Source organism: Tupaia chinensis, unplaced genomic scaffold (assembly GCF_000334495.1).
Source record: "Tupaia chinensis unplaced genomic scaffold, TupChi_1.0 Scaffold145889_1, whole genome shotgun sequence".
NCBI lineage: Eukaryota > Metazoa > Chordata > Mammalia > Scandentia > Tupaiidae > Tupaia > Tupaia belangeri.
The window spans coordinates 606,591-626,011 of NW_006205746.1; the positions used below are offsets into that span (position 1 = coordinate 606,591).

A 19,421-nucleotide genomic window follows, 5' to 3' on the forward strand; every position below is an offset into this window, starting at 1 on the left:
TCTTCCTTGAAAGTTTTGTAGAATTCACAAGTGAAGCCATCTGGGCCTGGGCTTTTCTTTGTTGGGAGATTATTAATTATTGATTCAATCTCCTGGCTTGTTATAGGTCTATTCAAGTTCTCTATGTCTTCCTGATCCAGTCTTGGTAGATTATATGCATCCAGGAATTTGTCCATCTCCTCCAGATTATCTTGTTTGTTGGCGTAAAGTCGCCCATAGTATCCTCTAATGATATTTTGTATTTCTGCTATGTCTGTGGTAATATTGCCTGTTTCATCACATATTTGATTAATCTAGTTTTTCTTTCTTTCTTCTTCTATGGGTCTGAATCTTGAATGCCTCTCTAGGTTTGAAAAGTTTCCTTCCAGAATTTCATAGAATAGATTAATAATGCCCTTATTAGTCTCTTCACCTTCTGGGATATCAATTATCCAGATGTTTGGAAGTTTGATGATATCTAGTATTTCTCATATTATTCACATTTTTTGTACTATTTTCTCAGTCTTGGTGGTGGATTTCTTTTTAGGCCAGCAATTCTGTTTTCTACATCTGAGAGTCGATCTTCTGTATGATCTTGTCTGCTTTTAATACTTTCAAGGGAGGTTTTGATTTCCTGTATTACATCCTTCATCTATAACAGTTCTGTTTGATTCTTTTTTATGGTGTGTATGTCCTCTTTCAGATCACATAAGAATTTTCTCACCTCCTGAAACTCCTCAGCTCTATTCTCCTGCCTCTTCTGAAGTTCATTATCTCTATTCTCTTGCATTCTCTGTTAACTTTGTCACTATGAATATTCTAAATTCTTTAGCAGACATTTCCATGATTTCCATTGAACTGTCTGTGGATGAAGAGGAGTTATTCTTTTCCTTTATAGGAGAGGTATTTTCTTGCTTTCTCATATTTCTTGTGATTCTGCATGATTTCTAGTCATCTGACAGATAGTGTGTTTCTTCCTAATTCTTATAGTTCAACTTGAGGGTTCAGGAGTATGCAGGAAGAGATGATCTGTGATCTCATTGCTGTACTGTTTTTATCCCTTTTTGCAGAAGATTCAGTGGGAATTGAAGAATATGTTAACCCTAATAATATTTGGATGTTTGGCTATGGTTGCCTTAGATCCATGTAGACACTCAGTAAATGGAGATTAAGCAGCAAAGTGATGAGGTAAAAGAAAAAGAATAAGAAAATGGAAAGACAGAAAAAAAAATAGAGAAGAGAGAAAAAGAAGGGGAAAAAGGAAAAGAAAAACAAATTTATTTTAAAAATAAAAACCGCACAGTGCACTCTAGTTGTCAGCAGCAATGGAGGAGTCTTCTTCTGAAGGTCTGACCCTTGCTTCTCCTAAAGAGGGGGAAAGTAGTTTATTAGTAAGATAAAGGAGGATCTGAAAGCCAAGAGAATACTTTACCTTAAAAATACTAAAAAGGAAAAATTACAAAAAATTGGGAAGACAGAGAGAGACAGAGAAAGTTAGAGAGGTGCTCCCCACTCAAGACTGGGTACTGGAGGCTGAATTATCAGTAGAAAATCCTCATTTCTCTTATTCCCTGAAATCACAAGTTCTAAGCAAAAATGAAAGAGTCTTCTCCTTTGAAATGCTTTTATTTTACTCTCTAATTTTTTATTCTGTTTTCCTTACCATCTGGTATTTTGTTAGCTATTAAATTTCTTTTCTAAAAATGTGGACAGAAAATGCATTTTAAATATATTAAAACTATGTAAAAGTATCTAAGCTCTTTTTCGAAACTGTGGTTAATTCTTCTTGCAATATATGTTTTTCAACTGTATTTTTTCTTTATTGTTTTTTCTTCATCCTCTTTTTTTCAAAATGTATACATGCAGAATGAATAAGCAACAAAGGATTTTTAGAGTATTTCATCTATTCTGTATGATACTATAATGATGAATGTGTGTCATCAACCATTTACGCAAACCCATAGTATATTCAACACCAAGACTGAACCATAATAAAAACTATGGACTTTGGATAATAATGGTGTATTGACGTAGGCTTATCAATTATAATAAATGTACTGTTATGGTGCAAACTCTTGATAAGGGAAAGTTATGCATGGGTGGTAGCAGGGGATAAATAAAAACTATTTTTGTTCAATTTCAATTTGAGCCTAAAACTGCTCCAAAAACTGAAGTCATAAGAAATAAAAAAACCAACAGTATTTAAGAGTTAGTAATTCCTTCATGATTATTATTCATATATTTGGAATGAGGTCAACTATTTATGGAAAGAACAGAAAAATTAGGTGTTTGTAGTAAAGAGAGAATAAAGGGATCTATAGTGCTAATTCAGATTTTTGTTTGTGTCCAAAAGGAATTATTGCTGAATTCTTTCTCTTCTTTATTTGAGAGAATTAGTCTCTCAGTTGACACTTGAGGGAATGTAAAGCCATTAAGGCATTAATCTCTATGCAACATAAGAGATAAACCTCTCCTTCTCTCAATTTCCTCTCCAGCGATCTCAGCTAGCAGGTTTTTGGGCAACCTATATTTTTCTAAAAGTAAACAAAAAAGAATACACTTGTCCTTTTTCTCTCATGCTCCCCAAAGGTCTATGTTTTTTAGTATTTGGCAATAATGGAAATGTGTTTTAAGGTCTGTGTTTGGGGATTGTGTCCATTTCAAGATTTTCATGAAAATGGAGAGTTCTCTGTTTTGTTGTTTTTTATCCCCTCCACCACCATCATTACTTTTTTCATTCTCTGTTTTTTTCTATAGAATATGAGAGGAATAAAAAATATTTTTATTTCATGAGTTTTAAGTAGACTTTTTCAGCTGGTAAGATTTAAATAGAAATTTTCTGAGAAAATTGGTATGGTCATCATTTATGGAGAAGAGCTGTTTTACTGAAAATTGAGTTAATTGGACATGCCTTCTGACTGCATCTTGTATTAGCTATATTGTTAATGTCTATGGCCTGCTTACCTGTCTTGCCATAAATGCTAAGGTCATTTATATTGAATTTGTATTGTTTTATATATGATATTTCTTTATGTGAATATATTTTTATTATACATTCCTTTTGATGTGTATTACATTTATTTTTAATATTTACCATTGCAATGTTTCAATAATGCCTTATATTGAGAATGTGTACAGATGTCAAGATTTTCATAAAGATTATCAAGACTATGCCAGGTATCCACAATTTCATATTTGTTATGCCTGGTCTAATAATCTCTGTCTTTTAATAAATATGCTTAATTAATCTACATCAATTATGACTGTTGAGAGAGTTGAGCTTATTTCTTAATCTTATTTTATATTCAATTGTGTTTTTAAAAGTTGTTTATTGGTTTTGCTATAGGGCATATGTGTTCACCAGAGACAGAGGGGAAAGTGAGAAATTACCCCACTCACTGCCAGGGGGACAGCCACGCTGCAGTCCTTGTTCTTCCAGTTTCCTCTAAGGTTTTGGGCACACATACACATGCACATGCACCTGTGTGATTCTTCAAGTCATCAGATCTGGGACTTGAACTGTGGAGTCAGCCATGTGGGACCTAGAGCCTTAATCTCCACACCATCAGCTTACTCTTTTTAACTTATTTTTTACTTCTTTTTATCAGATTACTCAAACATTATTAACTTTTCTCAACTTTCATTAGATAATTCCTTTACTGTATTTATGTTTTAATCTAGCATACAACTTTTTTTTTTTAATTTTAGAGAGATTTTTGCTATAGGGCATGTGCACTTGCCAGAGACATAGAGAGAAAGAAAGTTAGAAGTCACCCCCCAGGATGGTGGGCACACCATAATCCCTTCTCCTCCATTCTTCTCTTGGGATTTTGGACACGCACACACACGTGCTTGTTGTGAGTTTTAAGCTGCAGGTCCAGGACTCAAACCTCTGTTGACTATGTGGGAGTACAGTGACAGAACCATTACTCCATATGTTGGTCCCATGCAACTTTATATTTTCTAGTAAAGTCTAAAGAGAATATATTTTATCCTCTTCACCAAGAGGATAATTATATTTCATCCAAGACATTTGTTCCAGTGCATATGTTTCTACCATTTATTTTGAAACTGGCCTCAATATTTCTGTCAATGCTTATTTAGATTTGTAACTTTTTTTTTCAGTTCTTTCTTTACCATTTCTTCTTGATACTTACATGCATCACCTGGATTCATTTCCATTTCCTGTGTATTGAAGACCATGTGAAGGCTCTAGAAATAGTATCAAGCATCCTTAAAATTTATGTATTGAAAATTACTTCAACTCATCTTACAAAATAATACTGTAATTGGTTATTTTTCTCTCAATTTTTTTTTGCATATTCTGTCCCATGATCATCTGGAATATAATTCTGCTCATGAGAACACTGGCACCAGTAGACAGTGTAATGGCTATGTCCCTGGACTCCCATGTAGTCGACCACAGTTAAAGTCCCAGACCTGGTGGCTTAAACTCACACCAGGTGCGTGTGCGTGTATGCCCAAGATCCTGAGAGGAGAATGGAGGAGAAGGGATTGCGACGTGGCCATCTCCCTGGGAGGGGGCTGATTTCTTGCTTTCTGTCTCTCTATTTCTGGCGAGCACATGCGACCCCTAGCAAAAACTTCTCCGAAGAAAGAAAAAAAATGAACACTGCTGATAGTCTAATTACACACCCTTGAAGATATATCTATCCTGATAGGAATTAAGATTTTCTCTTTGTCATAAAGTTTTCAGGTTCACTACATTGTATGAATCCATGGAATTGCTTTAAATTTATTTTATTTAGGCCTCTAAAACTCCTGAATCTGTCTTTTTTTAAATCCTAAAAAACTTTCAGCTATTGGATATTTCAATCTTTCATCTTTTACATTCCTTTATTTTCTCCTTCAAAGATACAAATTCAGTGTATTGGTCTACTTTTTCTCTTATGTCTTTGGTTTCTCTATCTTTTTTTTGTGTTGCATTTTGTGTAATTTCCTTTGGTCTGTATTGCATACTTTTATTTTTATTTTAAAAATAATTTCAATCTCTATCATTTCCATTTCTTTTTCTAAAAGTTCATCTGCTAGTCTGTTGGTATTTAACAATCTCTCTCTCATCCTTTCACTCTCCAAATCATTTAAATCCTCTTTTTCAAGTTGAATTTTGATTAGGTTACTATTTTTAGTTTTTATGGACAAATTCCTCCATTACTTTTGTCTGCTGGGTCTCCCTCACAGTGGCTCATTTCTCCTTGTGAATATGACTTTCTTTTATGACAAATTCATTTTCAGCAGATGTGGTTTCCATGGAAGACTATTACTGTTAGATTGTGTAGGCTTCTTTATAGCATAGCTTCTACAAGGAATGGCTCTGTAAATTTCTCTTGTTCTAGGGTAGCTTTATGTAAATTTTTTTGGCCTCAAATGTAGATATAAGCAATTTGAGCCCTACAACCAAGCTTAGTACACATGTGGTGTTCTGGCACCTCTGTGAATCTTTTTTTTCCATCATACAAACAGCTTCTTGGAAGGACCCGTTTCATGCAAGGCTCTTTTGCCTTTGGGTTATTCTAGTTTTATTGTCTCCTCCCCAGTCTGAGTTTCTTTTTTATTTTGGGCTTCTGAGCATTTTTCTTCCTCATTTCCCATGTTGGCCCTGTATACTTTTAATGGGTTTTTATACTTCTATAGGATTTTTATGTGTTTGTATTAGAAAAAGTAACCTTCTAAATCATATTGCATAGAGCCTATTACTTCCTGATGCTTCCTGGTTGACTGGAACTTTTCCCATTTGCTTTCCCCCTTCTAGAAAAAGTCATAGAACTTTCTGGCTTGCTAGTATTTTATTGTTGGTACTTTTATGGTTTTATATATACTTGTTCAATACATTTTATTTAAGCTCAATGGTGCTCTAAAGATGAAGGCATACATTAATTCCAGAATCTTAGATGAAAAGTTTTTAGAGGTTTAGAAAATATTTTTACATAAAGGTGTTTACTTTTTCTTAATGTTTAAAATAATTCACTAAATTATCACATTCACTAATTTATTTGGGAACATTTAGTTTCTTGTATATATCTGAATAAGAAATGGTTAAAGCCAATTGTATTCATCTTTCTGGTGGTTCCACAAACAGTAATATAACTTATTAAAGAGCTCTGTTTAGTCCAAAATGACAGTTTAGCTAGTGAGAGAATATGTTAGGGAGTATCCATGAATTTAGTTAGGAAAACTGAAGCATCGATGTCATGAGTTTATATATTCTTTGAGAATATATAAACTAACCCCTTAAGTTTAATGATGGGCAGATTTTGTTAAATATAGAGGCAATTATTTAATAATTTTATTAGCACAGCAATTACTAGTGGCATAGTACAAGTTCAGTGCTAAATACACCATTATTCCCTTAGATGGTTTCTAATTAATAAAAGTGAGACTATTGGATGGACTTTTCAAAGTTTTTTTTGAGAGATTTTCACTGTAGGGCGCGTGCGCTCGCCAGACAGACAGAGACATAGAGACAGAAAGCGAGAAATCACCCCCCGGGGGGGGAATGGTCACGCTGCAATCCCTTCTCCTCCATTCTCCTCTCAGGATCTTGGGCACGCACGCACACGGGCCCGGCGTGAGTTTTAAGCCACCGGGTCCGGGACACAAACCGCGGTCGACTACGTGGGAGTCCAGTGACATAGCCATTACACTAACTGCTGGTTCCCCTCAAAGTTTTTTTTTTAAGTCTTTTTTTTTTTTTTTTTTGATGAGAGGTTTTTGCTTTAGGGCGCATGCACTTGCCAGAAAGACAGAGGGGGAAAGAAAGTAAGAAATCACTCTTTGGGGGGATGGCCACAACGCAATCCCTTCTCCTCCATTCTCCTCTTGGGATCTTAGGCATGCATGCACATGCACCTGGTGTAAGTTTAAGTCACCAGATCCGAGACTCGAACCATGGTCGACTACATGGCAGTCCAGCAACACAGCCATTACATCAACTGCTGGTCCCATTTTTAAGTCTTCTTTAAAGGCAAAAAGGTATGATTCAAATAAAACATTTGTTAAAGTTTCTAGTAACTTATCACGCATATGTGTAAGAGGCCAATACGAATGAACTCTTAGAATATAGACATTTTGTTTTTGAAGACTTTATATGCATATGCTTTGAAAGTTTAATTTATTTGACTTCTCTCACATCTGTACATCTAAAGGGACTGTGGAACTCTTTATGAAACCTTCTGCAGTATCTTTGTAAATATCAGAAGTGCAATACTTGTTGGAGTCGAGCTCTTGGTGAAAGAACATCATTTTCCTCTCTGGCAGATGTTAGAGTCTTCCAATCAGTAAAGAGCAATAAATTTAAGAGAAGGCCAGAAATCAAATTTGCTGCTAATTTTCTATCAGTTGTTATAAGATCCATTAAAGAAAGTCCTTCAAATTTTGTCAGGATGAAAAGGTTATCATTACTCTAGGGTTGATAGAAGATAAATTTAAAAATTAAAAAAAATATATCTAACATGAAGACATGAAGATGTTTTCTAGACATTTAGCTCTGTTAGTCAGCAAACTCCAAAACATGCTCAATTGTGAATCTGCGATGCTGACAGCTATGCTAATTATGGCATTCCTATATATAAATTCACACAAAAGGGTGTATTCAAGCAAGTTCTCTTAGAATTAGTCCAGCAGTTCAAAACATTCATGGAAAAATGAAATTAAAGTATTAGTATTTTGGTGGAAAAAACTGAAATGCAGGCAGAGTTTTGTTTTATTTTGTTTTTAGTTTCTGCTATGAGTGCATGCTCTCCCTAGAGGAGGGAGAAAGAAAGAATGAAAGTGTCAAGTGACCTCCCAGAAGAAATGTCCATGTAGCAACCCCTTCTTCATTCTCCTCTCAGGATTTTGGGCACACATGCATACACGCCTTGCATGTTTTTCAAGCCACCTGGTCCAGACCTCAAACCACAGCAGGCCATGTGGAACCCAGCAGCCTTTACCAACATGCCACCCACTGGCCTTTCCATCTGTATCTTTTTTCATAATATACATTTTCCATGAAAATTTTTATTTTAAAAATAATTTAATTTCTATCATTTCCATTTCTTTTTCTAAAAATGCATCTGCTATTTTATTGGTCTTTAATAGAATAGCAGAGGTGCTGAGTTTTTGTTGTTGGTATTTAATGTTAGCCTGTCTGCATGGTTCCTAGACAATAGAATGAGACCTATCTGCTTCTTCCTGTCATGATGCAAGGCACTAAATGGGAAAAGCTTTTTCTTTGTTGATTTCATTCTTATTCTATCTTTTGTCACACAGATACACAATGATTAGGTAATAGCAGAAACCAGTTTCTTATAGAGTAAGAAAGATTGCAGTTTAAAGTAAATAGCCATTTGCTGTGTGTAGTTCAAATAGAAAGCCACACAGAAGCATTTTACGCATTTGCACACTCAAATGGTGCCTGACACAATTATTTTACCATTAGAACCTTCTTTTACTTAATAGGAAAACCTCATTTTCACAAAGAGACATACAACAACAAAATCATTTGATGCCAGTGAAGTTTTAAGATTTATAAATATATCTCTGTATCTTCTAAAATAATATTTTTATCCTTAGAATTTAGTCCCTGGGTATTATTTTGTTTCATGATTGTTATTCTATATGAAATTATCTTCAATTAATTGAAAATTCCTGGCTAACTCAGACTAATAATGTGACATACCAATTACTAGTATTAATAATTTTAATTCAATAAAATACTGATTAAAAAGCAATTGTGAAAGTAATTTTAAAGCTTAATTAACCTACATTTTAAAACAATGAAATTTATCAATACTGTCTATATAGAGGATTAAAAAATGTAATATAGCTATATAGAGAGATATCAAAAAGCTCATAGAAAATAAAATTTAAAAATAAAAATTAAAAATATATGGGCCAGCAGGTGACGTGGTAATTAGGGAGCTGGAATTCCCATGTGTCCAACCATGGTTCAAGTCCCAGACCTGGAGGCTTTGTCTCTCTCTCTCTCTCTTTCTCTCGCTGGTAAAACTCATGAAAAAAATAGTAAACAAATAAATACATAACTCTTTGAAACAAAAATTTAAATGTAAATTTTGGGTCAGCTCATACTATAGTGATAAGAAATCCTGCTCTCACATGTCCAACTGTGTTTACGACTCCTGGTGGCTTGGGGAACATACTGGACATGTGCAAGTGCACACATCCCCAAAATCTCAAAAGGAGGGAGAAATGGAGGAGAAATAATTGCACCATGATCATGTCCCATAGAGTGTGCTTTCTCTTTTTCTCTCTCCAGCATGTACATAATGAATGCTCTGGTCAATTAAAACAAGCAAGCAAAAATACATGCACACACACACACACACACACACATACATATATACATATATATGCACACACACATATATACACACACATTTATAAATTCTGTTTTTCAACATAAACTATTGAGTTCAAGACACCTTTGCAATCAATGATACTTGCCATTTGGTACATCCCTAAAGAACTACGGACCCTCAGAATTTTACCATGCCAATGTGGTCTTTTTTTTTTACATTTTTAATTGAAAAAAAGAGAATCTTTTAAAGGGTTTTTTTGTTTGTTTGCTTTAAAAAAAGCAAACAAACAAACATGTCATAAGAAGCTAAATCAGGACTGGAAGGTGGAAATTTAATGATTTTCCATCAAAACTCTCACATAACTGCCCTTGTTTAATGAGAGGAATGAGCAGGAACACCATCTTGGTGGTAAAAGACTATAGTGAAGTTTTCTTGAGCCTTTTTCTGCTAAAGTTTCAGCTAACTTTTTTTCAAAATGCTCTCCTAATATGCAGATATTATAGTTCTTTGGTCTTCTAGAAAGTCAAGAAACAAAATGCCTTGAGCATATCAAAAATCTCTTGCCTTGACCTTGTCTCTTGATAGGCCCAATTATGCTTAAACTGGACTGCTTCTAGCTCTGGTAGTGGTTGCTTTGATTGTGCTTTGTTTCAGGAACAGACTGTAAAGCCATGCATCATCACCTGTTATAACTCTTCCAAGAAATGCCAAGATCTTGATCCCATTTGTATAAAATTTCCACTGGAAACTTTGCTCTTTTCTACAGCTGATCTGGGCACAATTTTGACATCTATCAAGCAGGAAGTTTGCTTAATTTTTATTTTTCATTCAGCGTTAGGTAAGCTGAACCAATTGAGATGTCTATGGAGTTGTCTTTTTATTCTGCTTTTAATTGTTGGTGCTCTTTAATTAGGGCATGAAGAAGATTTATCTTTTTCCTCACACATTGACATGAATGGTCTTCAGCTGCAAGTGTCATCATCACCACTGTCTCATCCCTTCTTAAAAGTAGTTACACATTTGTAAGTTGCTGATTTCTTTAGGGCACTGTCCCTATAAACTTTTTTAAAGCATCAGTGATTCCATCATCCTTCAATCCGAGCTTCACTATAAATTTGATGTCTATACTTCAATTTTAGCAGCATTTCTGTTGCTCTGATAAGGACTTTTTTTGCAAATTGATATTCTATCCTTCTTAGTGCCTCATACTAATTCCTGTTCAGACATGATATCATAAGTTAGTAAAAGTTTACTTCAGTAGAAAAAATTTTGAAATCCATGCATAGTTTTTTATAACCTCGTTTTCTATGTATGTTTTGAAGACTTCTTGCATTTTCAACTTTTTATATCCAGCATCAATTACAGTATCTAGTACATGCTGGGCACTCAATAAATGGGTGCTTAATAAAGTAGATTCTGAATATACCAAAGAAACATAAATTTAAATACATCTGTGCTCATTCCAAGTATGCTATTACAGTGTCATCTAAATCTAATGCTAAAAAAAAGCACATATTAAAATGATAATTAATGTCAAGGGTAAATTTATGTCTCTGTCCTTGGCAACCATGGAAGCCACTTCATGATAAAACAGTCAGGAAATTTACAGTTATTTAGTACATTACTAAAAATCATACTTGAGACCTATTTTTTGGAGATGGCGTGTAATTTGGGACTTGGTATATTATAAAAATTTAGAAAGGCATATAGAAAATAGAGAACAAGTTCGAGGATAAAACCTGTAATTATAAACATCCCTGGATTAAGAATTACTAATTTATTAACTACAGAGAGGGGCATGTGATATTTACTTCTTTAGATAGCTCAAAGAACGTGAGATACATAAGTTGCTTCTTCAGATGCTCAGAACAAGAAAGAACTTCATATTTTTTGTTTTAACTTTCATTCAAGTTATAACACACTATGTTAGCTTATGATGCTATTTTAATTAGGTGGAAAATAACAAAATGAGGTGTTTTAGTTTGTCAAAAAAACAAAAGCTTTAGGAATAAATTTCTGTTTCATTTAGACCTGAATATATTCACTGTTTATTTCACATATTTAATAATAAAGATTAAAGTCATCAAATAAATATTCTTCTAGTTTAAAATAATGGTATTTATTAGTCAGGTTAGGTATCATTATGCTGCAATAACAACCTACCCCTACATCTTAGATATTTGAATCAACAAAGATTTCTCTGTGGGTATTTCTGAGGCAGCAGTCTTCCTTAAAAATGTTCAGCATTACAATTTCATATATAAATATGTGCTTTCACAATTTCAGAAGAGAGATCTACAGACTTGTGTGGTAATTAAACACTTCCACCCAGAAGTGACACATATCACTCAAATTCACATTTCAGTGCCTAAAGCAAATCACTCAAGAGAGTGAAGAAGTACATTTTTTTTTACATGCCTGGACAGTAGAAAATGAGAAATACTTATGAGTAATACCAATATCTACCACTTTGTGTTTGTTAATAAAATATACTTCAGCTGGCCTTTTTTCTCATTAATGAATCTACTTCAGTTATGTTAAACATTTTTGTTTCTTTCCGTTTTGTTTTATTGACATGCATTTTTTGTTCTTTGTACATAATGAGTTAAACAAACAATTATTATATTGTTTTAAGAGAGGTTTTTGCTACAGGGCACATGTGTTTGCCAGAAAAACAGAAAGTGAGAAATCACTCCCCAGGGGTGATAGCCATACCACAATCCATTATCCTCCATTTCTCCTCTCAAGATCTTATGAACACACTCCTAGTGTGAATTTAAGCTGCCAAGTCTAGTACTAGAACTACAGTTGACTACATGAGAGTCCAGAGATGTAACCATTAGGCCATCTGCTGTCCCCACAGATAATTTTTATCTGCTATGCAGTAAGTAGTAGCCTCATTCATTGCATTTTCACTCAATGGTTGAATTCATTCAGTAATTATTATCTGGATCATCTATCCATGGTGTCCAAAATTGTCTAGGGTATCAGGGTTAGAGAGACACGTCCTATCCTCATGAATCATAGAGCACTTCAAGGAAATATATTTGAATTAAATTATCACCTTAGTGCTCCGAACAACAGCTACACAGTGCTGTAAGAACAGAAAATAACCAAGTGAGAAAAGCCAGTGAAGACGTTTATAGGGGAAGTGATGATCTGGCAGTGTTGTCAACATGAAGAGAAAATATTGGGTCGTTGGAAAAGCCATGACGTAATTGTTCTATATTTTTCTATGCAAAAATGAGTCATGACTTTTCTGATGACCCAATATTCACATAGAAGAAAGGGCATACAAGAGGAGGTAGGTATGGCATGAATGGCAGACAGAAAAGCCACAGTTGAAGTCCAGATGGTTCAGACGTCCAGATGTCAGAGGAGGATAAGGAAGTACAGATTGAGTATCCCTTATAATCAAAAGCTTGGGATCAGAAATGTTTTGGATTTTGGAATGTTTGTACATACATAATGAAACATATTGTATATAAGACTCAGGTCTAAAGATGAAATTCATTTATATTTTATATATACCTTAACATACACAGCCTGAAGGTAATTTTATATATGTTTGTATTGCAGTATTTTCACTGTAACCTATTAGAGGAGGTCAGTTTTAGAATTTTCCACTTGTAACATCATATCAGGGCTCAAAATTTTTCCAATTCTGGGGCATTTCAGATTTAGCATTTTCAGATTAGGAATTTTCCACCTGCACTAAAACTTGGTCAAGGTTTCTGTAGCTCATGTTAAGACTTCAGGTTTTGTTCATAAGGAAATAAACAATATACTGAAGATTTTTTTAAAATGAAGTAATACATTCAGATTTTGGTATGGAAAGAATCATTCTGTCTATTCTAGGTAGAACTTCATCTTTTCTTACCAAAATATTTGGCATCAGGCAAACACAGAACTCATGAAGGAACTGTGTAGATAAGGAGATAGTAGCCACTTGTTTAGGACCTTTTTTTTTTTCATTGTCAACAAGGCAAAATTTGTTTGCTAATTTCACAGATTCTAAAATTTTGTTCTTTGTTCCACATGTTAGCCTTCTCTCATAATAGTCAATTGAAACAATAGGAAAAGTGTAAAAGATTTTTTTTAATTTTTTTGTTATAGGGTGTGTGTATTCACTGGAGAGAGACAGTGAGAGGGAAAGTGTCACCCCTGCAGGTATGGCCATGTCACCATTCCTTTCCCTAGCTAAATGACACTGAAGAAACATCCCTACATTCTCCTCTCCAGAATTTGGGCATGCATGCACACATCCCCAGCATTCTTTTCAAGTCATTGGGTGTGCGACTTGAACCATGGTCAGCCATGTGAGAATCCAGTGCTTAAATCACTATGCCATCTGCTGGTCCAAAAAGAACATCTCATTAATTTTTAAAGTACAGATACAAAGTAGAAAGTTTAGAAAATATCCAAAATAATACAGAAAAATAAAGTCGCAAAAAAATTCTTTCAAGAATTACTCCTTAATATTTCCTAAAGCCTTGAAGTTTTAAGAATAATAAGTTAAATCTTCACAGAAGTATAGTAAGATTCTCATTGTGATAAATAATCTCCAAGATTTTCACCAGCAGTTCTCCTTTTTTCTGTATGTACATGTCATTCCAACCTTTAAGAAGCCATATCTGTTTCCTTACCCCTTGACTCTGATGTGGCCTCATGATTTGGTTGAAGTGAAGCTAGGTCTATTCTTAACCTCTAAGAAGCCAAAAAGCATCTGCTTTTATTTTCTTGGAATTCAAACATCATGCTGGAAGTCAGAGTATCTGCTAAAAAGAGAAGCTGATAAAATCTCTGGATTAAACAGACATGGAAAGAAAAAGGCTACGTGGAGGGAAACAGACTCCCCAGCTAATGGTCTGTACCCAGGCATGCAAGCAAGGCTTTCCTGGATCTTTCAGTCCAGTTGTGAAATAAATAACCTCAGGTGATATTATGTGGAGCCAAAGAATTTCTAGTGACTCCACAAAATTTTGAGAAATAATGAACCATTGTTTTAACAGCTGGATTTTGGACTGATTTATTATGTAGCATTAAATAAATGAATGAGTCACTTGTTTTTTGTGTGTGTGTGTGACAAAATGCTGCAAAGTGTCTTCAAATTTTCTGTTTTACTCATTGCAAATCCCTAATGTATTCAAACTGATTAAAAATAGACATGTAAATATTTTCTCAAAAATATTTAAAACCATACTGTTTCTATTGTTACAGAGTCACAAACAAAATTACACAAAAATCATAAGAAATATTTTGAACATTATCTTTAAAATTCTGTATTTTGAATTTTTGAAAGTTGTTTATTAACTGTCAAGAATAATGGAGTATGGGAACCAGCAGTTAGCATAATGGCTATGTCGCTGGACTCCCACGTTCATGTCCCGGACCCAGTGGCTTAAAACTCACGCCGGGTGCGTGTGCGTGCATGCCCAAGATCCCGAGAGGAGAATGGAGGAGAAGGGATTGCGGCGTGACCATCCCCCCTGGGGGGTGATTTCTCGCTTTCTGTCTCTATGTCTCTCTCTGTCTGTCTGGCGAGCGCACGCGCCCTACAGTGAAAATCTCTCCAAAAAAAAAAAAAGAATTATGGAGTATGAGTTAAAATTTTTTGATATGTAAAGTAAATATTTGCAGAAAAATGTAAAAATAAATTTTAAAAACTTAAAAAATAAAATAGTTGGCTATATGTTAGGGGGAATTATTTCTGGAGTTTATATATTTTCCAGTTGTCTACATGTCTGTTTTTGTGTCAAAACCATGCTGTTTTGATGATCACAGTTTCATAATATATTTTAATGTCAGGGAGTTTATTCCTAGGGCCTCTATTCTGTTCCATTGGTCCACCTGCTGTTTCTGTGGCAATACCATGCTGTTTTGATTATTACAGCTTTATAGTATATATTGGGTCAGGCAGTGAGATACCACCTCCTCCACTCTTGCTCAAAATTGCTTTAACAAGGCTGCCACTGGTTCCATTGCACTCCAGGTGTTTTTCTGAAGAAAAGTTGCCGCATCATATGTATCAAGAATGGCTCTCCCTATCATTGTAAAATGGAGTGGACAGGAATATTCAGTGACCACACTTTCAGAAGATGATACTGTACTAGATCTTAAACAGTTCCTAAAGACTCTTACAGGAGTGTTGCCTGAATGCCAGAAGTTACTCGGACTCAAAGTTAAAGGCGAACCTGCAGAAAATGATGTTAAGCTTGGAGCTCTCAAACTGAAACCAAATACTAAAATCATGATGATGGGATCTCATGAGGAGAGCTTGGAAGATGTCTTAGGTCCACCTCTCAACAATGATGATGTTGTCAACGACTTTGATATTGAAGATGAAGTGGTAGAAGTAGAAAATTGGGAAGAAAATCTACTGAAAATTTCTCGCAGAGTAAGAGTACAAAGTAGAAATTTTGGATCCTCCCCGGGAAGGGAAAAAGCTTTTGTTCCTGGATGTTGATTATACATTATTTGACCATAGGTCTTGTACAGAGACTGGAGTAGAATTAATGCAGCCCTATCTTCATGAATTCCTAACATTTGCATATGAAGATTGTGACATTGTTATTTGGTCTGCAACAAATATGAAGTGGATTTAAGCTAAAATGAAAGAACTGAGAGTGAGCACCAATGCAAATTACAAGATTACCTTCATGTTGGACAGTGCTACTATGATAACAGTGCATACTCCACAGAGAGGGTTAATAGACATAAAGCCACTTGGTGTTATATGGGAAAAATTTTCGGAGTTTTATAGCAAAAAAAAAAAAATCATTATGTTTGACGACATAGGAAGAAATTTTCTAAGGAGCCCGCAGAATGGACTAAAGATAAGGCCTTATATGAAAGTGCACCTAAATCGTGATAAAGACAAAGAACTTTTAAAATTAACTCAGTACCTCAAGGAGATAGCAAAATTAGATGACTTTTTGGAGTTAAATAAAAAATATTGGGAATGGTATCTTTCCAAGAAGCAAGGACAGTAGTTATGTGTCATATTGGCAGTTGTTTAAGATACTTGAGATCTGTGGACTTCTTGCTTTATGCTAGGAATCATTGTGATAGTGCTGGACACTGAAGCAAATACCTGACTGCTTATACTTGGTCTTCCAGTTTTTGTAAATTTAATTTTATATTTTTTGAAGATCATAGCAATATGCTAAAATAAAAGTACTTTTTTCAAAAAAAATTGCTTTAACAATACTGTGTCTTTAATGAGTCTAGACAAATTCTATGATTATTTTCTAAATCTGTGTAGAATATCTCTGGTATTTTGATAAGGGATGCATTAAATTTGTAGATTAATTTGGGTAATATTGATAGTTTGATTATCTCAGTTCTTCCAATTCAGGAACATGGGAATTTTTTCCTACTCTTTTGTGTCATTTTTAATCTCCTTTTTAAGTTTTTCATAGTTTTCCTTGTAGAAGTTTTTTACTTCTTTGGTTAGGTTTATTCCTAAGTATCTTATGCTTTTTTCAGCTCTTGTAATTGGGGTAGCTTCCTTCAGTTCTACCACAGTCTGGGCCTTTTTCACTATAGGGCGTGTGCACTCGCCAGAAAGAAAGAGACAGAGAGATAGAAAGCGAGAAATCACCCCCCAGGGGGAATGGCCACGCCACAATCCCTTCTCCTCCATTCTCCTCTTGGGATCTGGGGCATGCACGCATACATGCCCGGTGTGAGTTTAAGCCGCTGGGTCCGGGACTTGAACCAAGGTCAACTACATGGGAGTCCAGCGACATAGCCATTACGCTAACTGCTGGTCCCATGGGCCTTTTCATATATACAAATTCTATAGATCTTTGTATGTTGATTTTGTACACTTTCATGTATACAAATTCTATAGATCTTTGTATGTTGATTTTGTACACTGCCACTTCACTGTGTTCATTTATAATTTTCAGGTTTTTTTCTTTTTTTCCTGTGTATGTGGATTCTTTTAGATTTTCTATGTATTTAATCATATCATCTATAAATAGAGATAATTTCGATTCTTCTTTCCCTGTTTAAATCCCTTTTATTTTAGTTATTTGTCTGGTTGCATTGGCTTGGACTTTCAGTCCTATACGGAAAAGGAGTGGAGAAAGTGGACAGCTTTGTTTCATTTCAGTTTTTAGGTGAAAAGCTTAACCCTTTTCCCCATTCAGTGTGATGTTAGCTATCAGTTTTGTTTGTTTGTTTGTTTGATTTGGGGGAGATATTTTCACTATAGGGCGCGTGCGCTCGCCAGAGAGAGAGAGACATAGAGACAGAAAGTAAGAAATCACCCCCCGGGGGGATGGTCATGCCACAATCCCTTCTCCTCCATTCTCCTCTTGGGATCTTGGGCACACATGCACACACATCTGGCATGAGTTTTAAGCCACTGGGTCCGGGATGCGAACTGCGGTCGACTACGTGGGAGTCCAGCGACATAGCCATTACGCTAACTGCTGGTTCCCGCTATCAGTTTTTTTTATAAATGGCTTTTATTGTGTTGGAAAATGTTATTTCTATGCCAAATTTGCTGAGTTTATTAGTAATGAAGAGATGTTGTGTTTTTATCAAATGACTTTTCAGCACTGATTGATATCATCATATGTTTTTATTCTTTTTTTCTGTTAATATGGTGTATCACATTTATAATTTTGTGTATGTAAACCATTCTTACATTCTCAGAATAAAGTCTACCTGATTGTGGTGTGATGTAAAAAAAAAAAAAAAAAAAGATTAGGACCAGCAGATGGTGTAAAAGTTATGTTGCTAGACTCCCATGCGGTTGACCATGGTTGGAGTCCTGGACTGGGTGGTTTAACCCTTACATGGGGCACGTGTGTGTGTGTGTCTGGGTGTACCCAAAATCTCAAGAGAATGGAGGAGAAGGAATTGCAGTATGGCCATCACCCCTGAGGGGTGATTTCTCACTTTCTGTCTCACTATCTCTCCAGCAAGCACATGCACCCAACAGCAAAAAATCTCTCTAAAACAAAATAATAACAAATATGCACATGGTACTAATATGTCTCTATAAAGTCTGTATAGTTAACTTTAGTTTTAACATTTTTTAAGAGAGAGATTTTTTTTGCTATAGAGTATGTGTGCTTCACGGAGAGTGGGAGAGAGAGAGAGTGAGACAGAAAGCAAGAAATCACCTCCCCAGGACGGATGGCTACGCCGCAATCCCTTCTCCTCCATTCTCTTTTTGGGATTTTTGGCATACATGCACATGAGCCCAGAATGAGTTTGAAGCTGCCAGGTCTGGGACTCGAACTATGTCAACTAGATTGGAGTCCAGAGATATAACCACTAAACCATCTGCTGGTCCCAATTTTAACCGTCTTCAAAATTATAAACTCCTAAATCAGATCCGGAAGAGCAGAAGAATAGACAGGAAATCCTTGTCAGATTAATTTTTGTTTCATTGTGCATGATATGTACAGTTAGCTGGACTTTGCACAAAGACCAGCATATAAGACTTACATGCTCATTTTGGCCCTCAAGGGAAAAAAAAATGAAGACTAAGTCAGGCTCACAGATACTCATACACTTAGACTCAAGAATATAAATGACTTCTTTTCATTCTTGAAAACCTTTATAAATTTCTTAAGTGATTTTTTTTTCTTAGTATACTGTGGACCTTATTGTTATTTTTATATCAGGTTATAAATATTGCTGGTTAGAAGTCTATCCAATGGGAACCAGCAGTTAGCGTAATGGCTATGTTGCTGGACTCCCACGTAGTGGACCGCGGTTCGCGTCCCAGACCCAGTGGCTTGGAACTTATGCCGGGCACGTGTGTGTGTGTGCCCAAGATCCTGAGAGGAGAATGGAGGAGAAGGGACTGCGGCATGACCATCCCCCCTAGGAGGTGATTTCTCGCTTTCTGTCTCTATGTCTCTGTCTGTCTGTCTGGCGAGCACACACGCCCTATAGCGAAAATCTCTCAAAATAAATAAATAAATAAATAAGTCTATCCAATGAACTTTCTCTTTCACTTTATATATTTCTCTGGGCTCATGGCTAGTCAGAACAGTTTAGAGATAAAAATGTGACCAAAAAGATAAATATGTGTGTGTATATATATATATATATATGTGTGTGTGTGTGGGTGTGTGGGGGGGGGTGGGTGTGTGT

General features: G+C 35.3%; 1 protein-coding gene and 1 pseudogene across 1 annotated transcript in view; both read left to right on the forward strand.

Moving 5' to 3' along the window:
- Window positions 1–19,421, forward strand: part of CNTN6 (contactin 6) — a 395,429-nt gene that overhangs the window by 17,421 nt on the left and 358,587 nt on the right. The window lies entirely within an intron of this gene.
- LOC102481688 (ubiquitin-like domain-containing CTD phosphatase 1 pseudogene) lies at window positions 15,334–16,322 on the forward strand (annotated as a pseudogene).